Source organism: Neomonachus schauinslandi, chromosome 1 (genome assembly GCF_002201575.2).
Source record: "Neomonachus schauinslandi chromosome 1, ASM220157v2, whole genome shotgun sequence".
In the NCBI taxonomy this organism is placed as follows: domain Eukaryota; kingdom Metazoa; phylum Chordata; class Mammalia; order Carnivora; family Phocidae; genus Neomonachus; species Neomonachus schauinslandi.
The window spans coordinates 18,315,619-18,332,920 of record NC_058403.1 but is presented as its reverse complement, the minus strand read 5'-3'; the positions used below and the strand labels follow the sequence as shown (position 1 = coordinate 18,332,920).

At 39.7% G+C, this 17,302-nt stretch overlaps 1 non-coding gene across 1 annotated transcript; it reads left to right on the top strand.

Annotated features, from left to right (window-relative positions):
- The first annotated feature begins 1,034 nt into the window (after positions 1-1,034).
- LOC123326934 lies at positions 1,035-1,141 on the top strand. The gene has a single exon (XR_006541405.1). It is a non-coding gene; the product is annotated as a U6 spliceosomal RNA (small nuclear RNA).
- The last annotated feature ends 16,161 nt before the right edge of the window (positions 1,142-17,302 follow it).

Here is a 17,302-nt window from a genome sequence, read left to right as displayed (position 1 = left end):
AAAAGGTAGGAAATAATAAAGATTAGAGCAGAGATCAGTGAAATAGAGAATAGAAAAACAATAGAGAAAGTCAATGAACCAAAAGTCAGTTATTTGAAAAGATAAATTTTTTCTTGGTTAGCTAAACTGACCAAGAAAAAAGGGAGAAAACACAAATTACTAAAATCAGGAATAAAAGAGGGAACATTACTACCAACCTTATAGTAATAAAATAGATTATAAGGAAAGCTATGAACAACTATATGCCAACAAATCGGGTAACTTAGATGAAATGGACCAATTCCTAGAAAGACACAAACTACCAAAACTGACTCAAGAAAAAAAATCAAAAATCTGAATAGGCCTATAACAAGTAAAGAGATAAAATTAGTAATTTAAAAAATTTCCTACAAATAAAAGACCAAGTTCAGATAACTTTACCGGTGAAGTCTACCAAATGTTTGAAGGAAAATTAATACTAATTCTTTGCAAACTCTTCCAAAATATAGGAGAGGCAGGAACACTTTTTAGTTCATTTTATGAGGCCAGAATTATTCTGATACCAAAACCAGAAAAATATATCACAAGGAAAAATAAAACCACAGACCAAAATCCCATATGAATATAGATGCAAACAATCTTCAACAAAATACTAGCAAACTGAATCCAACAACATATAAAAAGATTACATACCAGGACCAAATGGGATTTATCCCAGAAATTCAAGGGTGGTGTAATATATGAATATCAATCAATGTAATACACTATATATAATAAATGACAAAAAAAAACACATAATAATCTCAACAGACGCAGAAAAGGCATCCTTTCTTGATAAAATCCAACATCCTTTCTTGATCAAAACACTCAACAAACCAGGAATAGAAGTGAACTTGCTCAACCATCCACAGCTAACATGATACACGATGGTGAAAGACTGAATACTTTCTCTTAAATCAGGAACAAGAAAGAAAAGAATGTTCACTCTTTCACTTCTGTTTAACATCATACTGGAAGTCATATCCAGGACAATTAGGCAAGAAAAAGAAATAAAAGTGCTCACTTCAGCAGCACATATACTAAAATTGGAACAACACAGAGAAGATTAGCATGGCCCCTGAATAAGGATGACACACAAATTCATGAAGCATTCCCCCCCCTCAAAAAAAGGAAGGAAGGAAGGGAGAAAGAAAAGCATCTGGACTGAAAAAGAAGCAGCAAAAATATATTTGCAGATGACATGATATTGTACATAGAAAATCCTAAGGAATCCACTAAAAAAGTATTAGAACTAATAAAAAAGTACAAGAAGGTTGCAGGATACAAGATCAATATAAAAAATCAATTTCTATTCCTATAGACTAGCACTGAAAATTCTGAAAATAAAATTAAGAAAACAATCCCATCCCATTTACAATAGCATCAAAAAGAATAAATCACTTAGGTATAAATTGAGTAAAAGAAGTGCAAGACTTGTTCACTGAAAACTATAAAACATCACTGAAAGTAATTAAAGACCTTAAAAAATGGGAAGATATCCTATGTTCATGGACCAAAAGACTTAATATTGTCAGGATGGTAATACTCCCCAACTTGATTTGTAGATGCAGTATAATCCCTATCAAAATCCCAGCTGGCTTTTGAAGAAATTGACAAGATGATTGTAAAATTCATACAGAATTGCAAAGAACCCAGAATAACAAAACGATCTTGAAAAAGAAGAACAAAGTTAGAAGACTCATACTTCCTGATTTCAAAACTTACTACAAAGCTACAGTAATTAAGACAATGTGGCACTGGCTTACAGATGGACATATAGAATGGTGGAAAAATTGAGAGTCCAAAAATAAATCCTTACATTTATGGACAATTGATTTTTGACAAATGTATCAAGACATAATAGGGAGAGAATAATATTTTCAATAAATGGTGCTGGGACAACCGGATATCCACATGCAGAGAATGGAATTTATTTACCAAGATATATCTCCCATACCAGACAACATACACGAAAGTTATATGACTACCTCACAACATATACAAAAAGTTAATTCAAAGTGAATTACAAATCTAAATGAAAGAGCTAAAACTAGAAAACTCTTAGAAGAAAACAGGAGTAAATCATTTTGACCTTGAGTTAAAGCAGTGGTTTCTTAGATGTAAAAAAAAAAAAAGCATAAATAAAAAAAGAAAAAAGAAATTGTACTACATCATACTTTGTGCACAAATCATCAAGAAAGTGAACAGATTTTCACAGAATGGGAAAAAGAAATTTGTAAATCACATACCTGACAAGAAATTTGTATCCAGAATATATTAAAAAAACACAACCCAATAACAAAAATGGGGCAACTAATCTAAATTAAAAATGGGCAAAACATTTGAATAGACATTTATCAAAGAAGATACACAAAATAACCAGCAGGCATGAAAAGCAAGGAGAAGATGCTCAACATCATTAACCATCAGCGAAATGCACGTCTAAACCAAATGAGATACTACTTCACACCCATTAGGTTGGCTTTAATTAAAAAGGCAGTTTTGACAAGAGCTGAGGAGGGTATGGAGACACCATAACCTACACACTGCTGGTGGGAATGTCAAGCAGTACGGCTGCTTTGGAAAACAGTCTGGCAGTTCCTCAAAATGTTGAGCGTACAGTTATCATGTAACCTAGCAATTCAACTCTCAGGCATACACCAAGAGAAATGAAAACATACATCCACACCAAAAATCGTACCTGAATATTCATAGCAACATCAGTCATAATAGCCAAAAGGTGGAAACAACCCAAATGTCCATCAACTAATGGATGAAAAACAAAATGTACTGAATCCATACAACAGAATATTATTCACCAGTGAAAAGGAATAAAGTACTGATACATGCTACAACACGGATGAGTCCAGAAAACATTATGCTAAATGAAAGAAGCCCATCACGAAAGATCACATAGCGTAGGGTTCAATTTATATTAAGTGTTCAGAATAGGAAACTATATAGAGACTGAAAGTAGGTTAGTGGTTAATTAGGACTGGGGAAAGGGGGTTGAGAGTTGGGGGTGAATGCTAACGGATACTAAGTTTCTTTTAGGAGAGACTAAAATGTTCTAAAATTAGATATGGTGATGGTTGGGGCACCTGGGTGGCTCAGTTGGTTAAGTGGCCAAATCTTGATTTTGGCTCAGGTCATGATCTCAGGGTCCTGGGATAGAGCCCTGTGCCTTGGAATCTGGTTGGGATTCTCTCTCTGCCTCTGTCCCTCCCCCCCACTTGCTCGTTCTCTCTAAAATAAATAAATAAATCTTTAAAAAAAAAGATGTGGTGATGGTTTCACATCCCCGTAAATATACTAAACAACACTGAATTTATGCTTTAAATGGGTGAATTGTATAGCATTTGACTAATATCTTTTTTTTTAAGATTTTATTTATTTATTTGTCAGAGAGACACAGCGAGAGAGGGAACACAAGCAGGGGGAATGGGAGAGGGAGAATCAGGCTTCCCGCCAAGCAGAGAGCCTGATGCGGGGCTCAATCCCAGGACCCTGGGATCATGACCTGAGCCGAAGGCAGATGCTTAGCGACTGAGCCACCCAGGCGCCCCTTGACTAATATCTTAATAAAGCTGTTTTGTTTGTTTGGGTTTTTTTTAAGATTTTATTTATTCATTTGAGACACAGAGAGAGAGAGAGAGAGAGCATGAGCAGGGGGAGAGGCCGAGGGAGAGGGAAAAGCAGGCTCCCCACTAAGTCAGGAGCCTGATGTGGGGCTCAATCCCAGGACCCTGGGATCATGACCTGAGCCGAAGGCAGACGCTTAACCATCTGAGCCACCCAGCCGCCCCAGTAAAGCCGTTTTTTAAAAATTCCCAACTAGTCTGGTTGGCCTTTTGACAGGATACCTTATTCCCAGTCCCTTGGGCATCACACTTTCCTGCCTCTTACCATCAACCTTGACATGCCCTAGAGGAGGCCAGTTGAGTCCTGATCACCTAAAACCACCCCCCAAATTAGTTGCATACAACCAGCATGAACCACCAGTGAGAGCACAGCTCCAGAGCTAAGCTGCCTTTGTTCAAATCCCTGCTCTCCACTTCTTAACCCTTGACTTGTATTAGCTTATTTGCACCTCACGTTTCTAATTAATCATTAAAAATTGGAGTAATTATAATACCTTATAGCACTTGGGGACAATTAAAGCATTGGCATTCAGCTCATTAATGGGTACACTCAAGGAGGTCGGTTTTTGTTATTGGGAGTAACCTTCACACTGTGACCCTCATGGGTGGGACTTGTTCTGGCCCAGATTTGGATGATTTCTCATTTTATTTCACATGGAGATGACAACAGGTGCCTTCACTGGGCTCCCTAACCTAGCAGAAGGCACTAGATCTCTCTGCTACACCGTGGGTTGGCCACATAGCCATTTGGATATGGGAGGTAGTTTAGCACATATCCATAGTTAAATGGAATTATGTGTTTTTAATTAGAATATTCTCTGCATCAAGTGTGAGCTAAGGGGACTCATTACCTCATTCTTAGAAAAATAATTACACATAAATAAGAGTATAAAGAAATGCATTTAGAAGGTAGTGAACATTTAAAACATCAGGAAAAGGGAGTGTATTTACAATTCCAGTTTGTAAATCTCTCACTTATTTGTAATCAGATTGTTTTTTATTCAACTCAGGTTAATTTTCCTGTTGGTGTAAGTCATCTCTGATAATCATTCTATATTTATTCTCATCCCTTTCCTTTGCAACCCACAATATTTAGATGCTCGACAAGCTGGAAAATTCAACCCAGCGTCTTCTACAATAAAAAATTTCCATCACGAGGACGCCTGGGTGGCTCAGTTGGTTAAGCGTCTGCCTTCGGCTCAGGTCGTGATCCTGGAGTCCCGGGATCGAGCCCCGCATCGGGCTCCCTGCTCCGCGGGAAGCCTGCTTCTCCCTCTCCCACTCCCCCTGCTTGTGTTCCCTCTCTCGCTGTCTGTCAAAAAATAAGTAAAATCTTAAAAAAAAAAAAAAAAAAAGTGGCATGCTCTATCAACTGAGCCAGCCAGACACCCCCCAACCATGACATTTTAATATCACTGATATACAGTTGACCCTTGAACAATGTGGGGGTTAGGAACACCAACCCCCCACACAGTCGAAAATCTGCACGTAACTTTTGATTCCCCCCAAAACTTAACTCCTAATAGCCTGCTTTTGACCAGAAGCCTTATGGATAACATGAACAGTATATTAACACATAGTTTATATGTTACATGTATTATATATTGTATTCTTACAATGAGGTAAGCTAGAGAAAAGAAAACGTCATTAGGAAAACCATAAGGAAGAGAGAATACATTTACAGTACTGTATTTATAAAAAAAAAATCCACATATAAGTGGACTTGCGCACTTCAAACCCCTGCCGTTCAAGGGTCAAGTGTACTATATATCTGTTTAAGCTTTTTTACCTCCAACAAAATAATTTCCTCCGCCTTGGGGGCAATATTGCACCCACTGACAACTGATGGCCTTATTCTAGTATTCAAATTTCATATGGTAAGAGAAAGTCAGATGAACTAACTTCCTCCTGCCACCTGTTATTTCAGTAGCAGAAATGCATTCGAAAAACATTCGATTATTGCTGTGCTAATTCGGAGTGGTCCACGGATCAGCAGCATCACCACCACTGGGTAGCTGGTTACCAATGCAGACTCTCAGCGCCACCTCAGACCTACTCCATCATCATCTGCGTTTTAACACGATCCTCTGTTAATTCAGATGCCCGTTAGCCTGAGAAGCATTGGTTTACAGGACAATCCTCTACTCAGCTGGGAAACATTAAGATAATGTGTGAATGGAAAAAAGATGCATAGGCCCTAAAACCAGTTTTTAAGTAACCCACAACTTCCTCTCAAATTCTGACTCATACACCAAGTTTCTTTGGTCATCAATATTATTTTTTAAATGTACAACTGGGTGTGTTTTGTTTGAGAAACAGTAATTTCATTTTCTTCTAAGCAAGTGAAAAATCCCCATGAGGCCTCATCTTGCTGCCCCACCTCCTCACCACCCCCCCCCCCCGCTGTTTCTCTCCCAAAAAGCAGGTGTGTTCCAATTAGTTGGAGAGAACAAGATAAATAAAGAGAAGTTTCTCTTTTTCTCCCCAATGAATTAGCCTTCCAACTTCCAGTCAGGGCCTCCATAAAATTAAGCTTGTTTTGTCAGTGATCATTTCTCTTGGATCAAGTAAGTGGGTGGAGCAGGTAATAAGGCAAAGAGGTTTTATCTACTTTACCATTTCGAAGAACCAGCAAGTCAGCATGCGGGAGAGAGGATACTGAATTAATTCAATACACTTTGGTTCCTTATTTATAAAAATAGAGTTAATTTTTTAATTAATTTTTGAGAGGATAAGAATGAAATTTTGAAATGTGTGTGAAATAAATGAAAATTCTTAGCCATACAGAAAAGAAGACCTAGCATGACAAACACCATGGACCCACCACCTACATTAACAATTTACCGCATTTAAGTGCTTCTGTATTTTTTCTGAAGCATTTTAATATGAATTATAGATAGATGACAGTTCACCCTAATCTTTCAGGGGTTTTTTTTTTAAATAAGGATTTTTTACATAAGACATGAGTTTTACTTAACTGAGACTTTTGAGGTTAAAACAAAGCTTCCATTGTTATTCCCATCACTTTTTCCCCAACCAGCAGGAGATGAGAAAAAAAAACCTGGACCTGTTAGAATTGGCCCAAGTACCAGCAGCTGAGACTTTATTTTTTGATGTTTCCAGAAGAGCCTTGACAGCAGAAAGCAAAGTTCTCTTTAATTCTACACTATTGACGAAGACCGTGGTCAAGTTAGGCGAAAAGCAAAAGCTCTCCTCATGGAAAAACGCTGTGGAAGATTTGGCTCAATACCAGCCACTTTTTCTTAGTTAAGACTCTCAGCTAACATGTCAGAGCTTTTAAATGCAGAAAGAAGGGAGCTTGGAAAAGAGGTAAGAGGAAGATCAGAGGAGAGAAGACACAGAGTGTCTTATAAACCCCAACTCAAATGCCAGGCAAAAGGCATCTCTCCCTTCCATCTCCTGATATCCCTTTCTATTCTAACACTTGACTTACTAGGATAAATTTAAATATATTTTATTTATTTTTAATTTATCTGACAGAGAGAGACACAGCGAGAGAGGGAACACAAGCAGTGGGAGAGGGAGATGCGGGGCTGGATCCCAGGGCCCTGGGACCACAACCAGAGCCGAAGGCAGACGCTTGACAACTGAGCCACCCAGGCACCCCTGAAGATATTTTAAATAGTTAATGAGACGCGTGTGTTGGTGCGTGCGTCCGTGCGTATGTGTAGTGGCTGGGGGTAGGAAGAGAAAGAAAAAATCTGTAGTAGTTGAGTGGAGGTCGCTTATCATATTGACATCTTTCCAGCAGCAATATATGGTATTGTTTTTAGAAGACTGGCTTATTCTTCATTTTTAAATTGAAAGACTAAAACATAAAGTCCAGTTTTATTGTTGAAAGTGCCTTTACAATCACATACCTCAGTCCCATCTTCTACATATGAGGAACTGAAGTTCCAGAGGGGTTAGGTGTCTTATCTAAGAGTGTATCTAGGAAAAAAGAAATGTTGCTTCTGGAATGGCGTGTGTATCCTCACTTTTGACTTTCAGGACTCCAGGATGTTTGGTCGCTATCCTAGGAAGGAATAACCAGGATGGCCACTTACCCCAGGGGCTCTAACCCAGGCATCCTGCTTGTTAAACAGCATCCATCCCCACGGGGCATTTTCAAAGCCTCCAGTGTTCCCCGTCATTGTGTTCACTGGCTCCAAGCCAGCAGACAAGCATTTGAACTTCTGTGCCTGGGATGATGCCTAACACTTCAGGGAATCAACAGCCCGGCTTTCTTTATAATATTACATTTCTAGGAAAAAAATATATTTCTGAAAAGTGTTCTAATTCCTAAGAGGATTTACATCTAAAAGGCACAAGGCAAACCTTAAAAATTCAGTGAGATGACAGGGTTTTAAAGGATATCATGTGAGAAAATATGCCCTCTCTTGACTTTTCAAAAAAAAAATAATAAGTCTTGGCTTGTGCAGTGGACAGAATGTTGTCGCTTAGAGTATTATCAGTGTCGAAACTAAATGTTAATTTGACTTTTCATCAGAGCCCAAAAGAGCATTCTGGAAAGACTGAAACTATCCACCTGGCCTAAAGGAGACAGATCCAAAAACACAGTGGAATTCCTAAATCTTTGCGAGTGAAAAGGCATAATTCTATCCCTTGTCCCTCCCATCCAGTTTTTGCCAGAGCAAGGTAGATCAAGTTCATTTGTGTTCTCCAACACCTTCCCAAGGATCTTAAAGATGAAAGAATGCAGTTGAGATGCTGGTAAGAAAAGTTCTTTTAAGTATAGAGTTCCATCAGCATTAAAAATTTGATGATTATGGGGCATCTGGGTGGCTGCTCAGTAGCAAGTCTGCTTCTCCCTCTCCCTCTGTGATCTCTCTCTCTCTCAAATAAATAAAATCTTTTTTTAAAAAAGAATTTGATTATGCAAAACATTAAAAAGTTTATACAGATCTATTAAAGAAAAATATGTTTGGGATATAAATATCAAATAAATAATAAACAGCCTGTTTTGCTACACGCACTTCTATTTATCTGCCTCAGTTGGAGTACATACTAAATTCCATACTTCAAAAAAGTGCCTTGAGGACTAGGCCCAAAGAGGACTAGGCTACTATCTTTTTCTTTCTGTAATTCAAGAAAAATTAACCAAAATGCAAAGAATATTTTTTAAGTCATGTTTTTCTTTGTTGGCACAATGGCAGAAATACTCTTTTGGAAAACAGTCAGGTAAGAGACTGTACTACTAAAAACTCAGTACTGCTATTGCCGATTTGAATCAAAAGCTTGCCAATTTTTTACCCACCAACTACCTTGAGGAAATAATTAGACAAGAGCACAAATGTATAAGAATGTGCATCACAGTACGTGCTATGGTGAGTGCTGTGAATTGTGTAAGACTGATGAATCACAGACCTGTACCCCAGAAACAAATAATACATTAAAAGTTAATTTAAAAAAAAGAATGTGCACCACAATTTATGATGTTAAAAAAACAAAACAGGGCGCCTGGGTGGCTCAGTTGGTTAAGCGACTGCCTTCAGCTCAGGTCATGATCCTGGAGTCCCGGGATCGAGTCCCGCATCGGGCTCCCTGCTCGGCGGGGAGCCTGCTTCTGCCTCTGACCCTCCCCCCTCTCATGTGCTCTCTCTCTCTCATTCTCTCTGCCTCAAATAAATAAATAAAATAAATAAATAAATAAATAAACAAAACAACCTCAAAGTATATAAAATACGAATCTGTAATATAATTATTATATCCCTACAGTAAATGCTAAGTCACCATAAGGACCCATGCTGCAGCAGATTGATTGACTTGGAAAGATGGTTACAAGAGTGGAGGGAACATGGCAGTGTCAGACTTGGAAACATGTCCTTCGGCCACTGACCAACTGGGTGTCCTGGGGCAATCTTTTGGACCTCACTCCTACCCTTACTTCCTCCGGTATACAATCAAGGAGATAATGGAAATACAGTACTTAGCAATGAGATTAGCGTATAGAGATATTGAAGCTATTGACTTTACAAAGATATTGTTAGGTGCTATGGATCGAAAGTTTGTGTCCCCTCAAAATTCACATATTGAAACCATAATCCCAATGTGATGGTATTTTGGAGGTGGGGCCTTTGAGAGGGAATTAGATCATAAGCGTGGAATCCTCCTGAATGGGATTAGTGCCCTCATAAAAAGAGGCCAGAGAAGCAGCCAGTTCTCATTCTGCCATGTGAGGATACAATGACAAGGTGGCTAGCTGCAACCCAGAGGAGGACCCTTGCTAAAAACTGATCATGCTGGCACCTGGATCTTAGACTTCTGGCCTCCAGACTGTAAGAAATAGACTTCTGTTGTTTAAAGCCACCTAGTGTCTGGTCCTTTGTTACGGCAGCCTAAAGAGACCAAGTTATTGGGTTAAAAAAAAAACAACTTACAGTCCAATCACATTCTCATCAAAGATATAGGGATCTGGGCGCCTGGGTGGCTCAGTTGGTTAAGCGACTGCCTTCGGCTCAGGTCATGATCCTGGAGTCCCGGGATCGAGTCCCACATCGGGCTCCCTGCTCGGCAGGGAGTCTGCTTCTGACCCTCCTCCCTCTCATGCTCTCTGTCTCTCATTCTCTCTCTCGCAAATAAATAAAAAAAAAAAAAAAAAAAAAAAAAGATATAGGGATCTGTGTATTCATCCAGTAGTCAAATATTTATTGAGCATTTAGTAACTGACACTTTGTTAGGAAAAGAGGCTATAATAAAGAAATGAAAATCAGATGAACTCTGCCTTCATGGGGTCCAATCTATTACTAGTGATTGAGTGTGACCACTTGAGTTTAAAATCCCAGCCGTGATGCTAGAGAGGAAGGGGATAATTCGAGCTTGCAACAGTAGGATTTGATCCAATTGGGAAAGGCAGGGAAGTTTCCTAAGGAAATTGCAGTTTAGCAGAGACAGAAGGATGAATAAGCTTTGACCAGAGGACGGGGGTGTATGGGAAATAGTGCACATAAATGGTTAAGCACATTGAGTCTGGAGTGAGCCAGGTGGTATTCCAAACCTCCCTCTACCACCCACAGGCTGTTGTGATTCTGGTCTGTGGCTCATTCTCTCTGTCCCAATGACCTCACCTGTAAAACAGACATAATAGCTTTCCTTATTGAACATGATTGTCGTGAGAGTTAGAATAGAATAAATGAAAAGAGCTTAGCACGGTGCCTACTACTTGGAAAATGTTTAATAAATGCTAGATAACACTGAAAGGGGGGAGAAAAGAATGAAGATCCAAGTGCAAAGGGGGAGCAGGGTATGAAAAAGCCCTCTGGGAGCATGATGACAAAAAGGGAAGGAAGCCATGTTGGTCAATCTGCTTTTATTCTGAAAGCTCCTGGAAGCCACTGAAGGATTTAAGCAGTGGGCATTCCATTGTCTCCATCATTCTCCCTCTCAACCTTGGTGCTACAGCCCCACCTGCCAACGCTCATTCTCCAGCACTTGTCACAAGGCCCTCACACATGATGTTTCCTCATCATAGACTGTTCTTTCTACCTGTCTTCTCCTACCTCCTTCAGATTTTAGGCCGTGTCACTCCCTCAGAGAAGTGTTCCCTGACCTCCCAACCAGGCGAAGCCTTATTAACAGCTACCCTAGTGTGCAAGCTTGCTTTGCCTGATTGAGGTCTACCTCCCTAACCTACAACTCCAGAGATGAGACACTGTCTGTTAATGTGCTTCATTGTGTCCCCAAACATTAGCACAGTGGTTGGTCTCTAATTTCATATTTCATATTAGGTAATGGAAGACAGAAATGTTGAAAGAGAAGGAGGAAGGTAAAAAAAAAAAGTGGAGAAAAAATGAGGTAGGGTGAAGAAGTGATAAAATCGACTCAATTTTAGACTTAATTTTAAAATTTTAAAATCAACTTAAATTGACTGTGGGTGGCCCATCTATGTACAGATGTTCTAAAAACAGGGAAAAGTGATCTGGAGTTTGAGAGATCTAAGCTAGAGAGATATGTCTACTAAGGAGATGTTAGGACATGGGAGAAAACCCAAGCAAGGGAATGGGGAATAGCAGGGCCTGTGGCGACAGATGGTTTGGGGTCACTACCTGCATGAATGTGGGCAGGTTGCTAAGTCCCTAGGCCTCCTTTGAGAACCAGAGAAGGGTAGTACCCTATCACACACAGCCAGCCACACACCCAATAGCATGCTTCCCATATGTCTAGCCTGTCTCATACCCAGCCGGTCACCCAGAGTACCCTGAATATTAATCATACAGAAATGAGACTCTCCTATTGGCTTGTACTGGAGTTTCTCAAGTACAGACTGATATCTGTCAGTTATAAATGGGGCTGTTAAAATATACATCATTTTACCTTTCCCTAGCTCCTGCACTGGGTTGTACAGAGATCCAAAGAGAAAATGCATATGAAAGGACTTTCAAAGTCTCAAAAGAAGTCAAACAAATGAAGATGTCATTATCATGACAGAAATCAAGTGACAACATTCATGATGTCTTTTTCTTCATCCTAGGGGAAGAGAGAAATGCATTCCATTGGAGTCCATCTTTTCAGATACATTAGCAGTTAACATAGGTCTTGGAAGTACGAAAACCTGGGTGTACATCTGGCTCAGTGATTTCCTAGTTGCCCAGTCCTGAGTCAGGGACTTAATTTTTTTAAGTCTTTCTTCTCATCTGTAAGATGATAATAACAGCACCACTTCACAAATTTGTTTATTATATAACACCTATGAAGTGCTTTGCACAGTGCCAGGCATAAGTAGTACTTAATAAATATTAACATTTATTCATTATCATTATCTTTAGGAGTGTTCTGGAGAGCAGTGAGCAAATGGAAGAATCACTGAATCTTGCCCAAATTCTTTCAGCATCCTCTCATCTGGGCTGTATTGCCCCAGATCCAAGATGTTGAGTTAGATGGCAGAACTCCCTGCAACTCAATGGAGAGTTCTTACCTTCTCCACTCACTCTTTAATTAAGGATATATATGAAGTGTACTCGTCCCAGGCAAGGGGAGAAATCAGGTGATAACTTGGGTCAAGTTGTACACAGAAAGGCAAACCTGTTCCCAGACAATGCAGAGGGCTCCATGCTGTTTTGGGGACTGCATCAAAAAAGATCACAAGTGTTCATTCCAGGCCTGGCTGTCCTCTTATCTTGCCATGTGATCTTGAGTAGGTCATTTCACCCTTTGGGTCTCATTATCTATCATATTTTATTTTTTTAAAGATTTACTTATTTAAGGGCACCTGGGTGGCTCAGTCGGTTGAGCGTCTGCCTTTGGCTCCGGTCATGATCCCGGAGTCCCGGTATTGTGTCCCGCGTTGGGTTCCCTGCTCCATGGAGACCCTGCTCCTCCCTCTGCCCTTCACCTTGCTCATGCTCTCTCTCTCTCTTTCTCTCAAATAACTAAATAAAATCTTTAAAAAGAAAAAGATTTACTTATTTACTTGAGAGAGAGAACAAGCAGGAGGAGGGGCAGAGTGAGTGGGGGAAGTAGACTCCCCACTAAGTGGGGAGGTCGCTATGGGGCCCAATATGGGGCTCGATGCCAGGACCCTGAGATCATGACCCTGAAATCATGCCAAAGTCAGACGTTTAACCCACTGAGCCACCCAGGCACCGTCATTATCTATCATCTTTAACTGTGACATGAGAAAGGGGAGAAATGGAGAGAGGAATGGAGTTGTGAATTATCTCTAAGTTCTCCCCAAGTTTTAGTTGTCATGATTCCATGCTTATAGACTAATTGGTGCCTGTCCATTCTTCATTGACCCTAGCAAATGTTTGTTAGATGCTACTCCTCCCTGAAGGAAATTTCATGTACAAAAAAATCATTTTCATATTATCTAATTCCTTATGAAATTGCTAATTGTCACTAAATAAAGAAGCCAGCCATTGAGTTGGTAATAAATGTGCTTTTAAAAAAGAAAGAAAGCATTAATAATTTACTGATTGCTGGTGAAGTTCACTTAGTTGGCACGTCGAACCACCTTAGTGATGTTAAGTCATTTGAGAGCAAAAATGTGAAAGAAAGATATTCCTGCTTGTAGTAATTAGAACCAGGGTCTAGTGAGGGTTTGTTTGTTTGTTTTTCTTGGAAGAAAGTTTTGCTATGATGTACCTGAAGAAAGACGTCACTTTGGGAGAGTAATGAAGGCTACATGCTGGAGACACTGTGGGTTTCTCTGAATAGGTTTATTTGGCTTGAAAGGGATGTGGTTTGAACATGAGCCATGAGTGTGCTTGTGGGCATATCAGAATGAAATGTTGAAATGAGGATTATTCCGGAAAATGATCTGAGGAGAAAATAATGAGGGATAAGTAATGAGGATCCCATTAGTTAAAGACCTTAAATTCTATCCATAGTTTAAAATTATAGGAGAGACACTTGGGAATTTGTGTGGTTCTGGAAATGACTTTTTTTCCTTTTCTCCAAATTGCAGAGTGTAGACAAACTTTCCAGCACCTTCTCCACACCCATGAAGAAAAATAACCCAGCCAACACAGAAATACCAGATCTGAGGTGTTGTGAGAAGTCCCTCAATTTAAACCCAGCCCTTCTCTCTATTGCCTGTTTTAGTAAATGTGCCTTGACACCCTCCTCAACATTACCTTGAATTCAGAATTAAAGTGGGTGGAAAGAATAAAAAATGGTACAATGTCCAAAAGCACCAAGTCCCCATTTATGTTAACCTGACAAAACTGTTTATAGTGTCAGAGTGATTATGACACCTGGGGAGAGGGGGAGCCCAATATGATCACAGAGAGTAAAAGCGAGTTTGAGGGACTCCCTGTATTTCCTCTTCATTCCTCCCTACAAGCTGCCCCATGCTCCCTGGGGCAAGGATTCTTACAAGCAGAACAATAATGAAAGCAACTCCCAACCACTCATCGATGAAGCAATATTAACTATTGCTATTCCTTTCATCATCTGGCTCCTGACGTTTGTAAGCATTTCATTGTTTGTTTTTATCTTATGCACTAGTTTTATACCTTATTAAGTATAGAACACAAGTCTCTTAAGTTTTTTCTACAAGTTTTTCAGAGGCTTGCTTTCTCTATTGTCCAAGTGGTCAATGCCTTCATAATTGCTAACTGCAGGAGAAATTCTCAATCCCCTTTTTGGCATGGGATGCTGTAAACACCTCTTTCCTTATTTCTCTCCCAGTTTCTCTCACACTTTCTGACTTCTCTTTTCTGTGATCTTTCCCTAGGTCTTCTTTTGTTTTAATTTTGTTGCTAGATTTTGTTTTTTTGTTTTTTTTTTTAAAGCAGTTTTAGGTTCACAGAAAAATGAAGCAGACGGTTACAGAGACTTCCCATATACCCTCCCCCCATTATCAACATCCTCCTACCAGAATGGTATGTTTGCTAAATTCATAAACCTACATGGACACATCATAATCACCCAGAGTCCACAGTTTACATTAAGGCTCACTCCTGGTGTTGCACATCCTATGGGTTTGGACAAATATATATTGACATGTATTCACCACTGTAGTATTATACAGAGTAGTTTCACTACCCTAAAAATCCTCTGTATTCCACCTATTCATCCCTCTGTCTCCCCTAATCCCTGGAAACCACTGATCTTTTTGCTGCCTCCATAGTTTATACACTTTTCCAGAATGTCATATAGTCAGAATCAAACAATATGTAGCCATTTCAGTTAGTGGCTTCTTTCACTTAGTAATATGCATTTAAGGTTCCTCCAGGTCTTTTCATGGATTCATTTCTTTTTAGCTCTGATTATTATTCCACTGTCTGCATGTACCACAGCTTATTTATCCATTCGCCTACTGAAGAACATCTTGATTGACAATTATGAATAAAGCTGTTCCATGAGCAGGTTTTTGTGTGGACATAAGTTCTCGACTCCTTTGGATAAATACCAAGAAGCATGATGGTTGGAGTGTATAGTGTGATATTGTGATATAATAAGAAATATATATTTGGTCTTCATCTCTGATTCCTTGTACAGAGCCTCTAAAATCCTTGTAATTTCCTGAGTGATAGGAGCATCTTTTGTTAAATGTTTGATCTTAGTCCCTGTTTCCTAACATAAAAACTTCTAAGACACTTGGGAATCTCCAGAATCATGAATGTCTTTTGAATGCTAATGAGATGTCTAGTGGCTGGGGGCCCCTAAATAGCTTCAGACTGGGGGCTGGTCACTAGAAAGCCCAAGGCATGATTAGAGGGTTAGAAGTTTAGCCCTACCCTACACCCCCAGAGAGGGGAGAGGGGCTGGAGATTGAGTTAATCACCAATGGCCAGTGGTTTGATCAATCATACCTGCCTAATGAAACCTCCATAAAAACCTCTAAACTACAGGGATCAGAGATCTTCCAGGTTGGTGAATGTATCCATATGCCAAGAGGATGGCACACCCCAAAAGCTCCTGTGCTCAGGACCTTCCAGACCTCACCCTATGTACCTCTTCATCTGGCTGTTCAGTTGTACTGTTCTTTATAAACAGGTAATAGTAAGTCAGTACATTTCCCTGAATTCTGTGAGCCATTCTAGCAAATCAGTCAACTCATTTCAAACCTGCTGGAACTATGTATGCTCCCTATGTTTCTTATTCAGTTAATGTGCTATTTATAACTACCACATACATCCATCCAGGCTACAAAACTCAGTTACCTTCTCCCCTTCATCACCTCTATACCTAATCGATGACCTAATCCTGCTACCCAGGTTTATGAAATATCTTTTGAATCTACCTGCTTCTTTACTTACCCTATTTACTTCATACCTCATCTCTTTCTAAGAATATTGCAATAGTTTTCAGACTTGTCTAACATTCTGATTCTCTTATCCCTAATCCAGTCTATATTTCCATATGAGTCATCATTTGAAGGCAGCAATGTCTTGTAGAACTTTCTGAAATGATGGAAATGCTGTATATCTGCGCTGGCCAATAGGGCAGCCATTACCTCCTATGTTGCTATTGAGAACATCAAATATGGCTAGTATGACTGAAGAATTGAATTTTAGGTTTAACTGATTTCAAATCTACATAGCTTCATGGATCTAGAGGCTACCATATTACACAGCACAGTTCTAAAACGTGGATTTTTTTTTTTTTTTCATATCCTACCCTAGTGCTTTCAAAAGGTCTTTAACTATAGGATAAGGTCTACCTAGAGTTTCTAGTATGGCACTGAATGACCCCCATAATCCAATCCCCTCTTCAGTTCTTTTTTTTTTTTTTTGCGAGAGAGAGAATGAGAGAGAGCACGAGACGGAGGAGGGTCAGAGGGAGAAGCAGACTCCCTGCTGAGCAGGGAGCCCGATGTGGGACTCGATCCCGGGACTCCAGGATCATGACCTGAGCCGAAGGCAGTCGCTTAACCAACTGAGCCACCCAGGCGCCCCCCCTCTTCAGTTCTTGCCACCTCTTCTGCACCAATCCCACATATAAACTGGCACTGTAGAACACTGCTTTACCTAAACAAGCCATAATTTTTAGATCTTCCAGCTTTTGATCCTGCTGTATCCTCTACCTAGAGTGCCCTTTGCTCATTTCATTCCTTTCAGAATCTGTAACTTTCCATGCCTAAATAAAGCCATGCACACACCCTCCAACAGAGGAACATTCCCTTATCCTTGACCTTGAACAAGCCAGTAGAATCTCTCAGCCCAGTTTTCTCATCT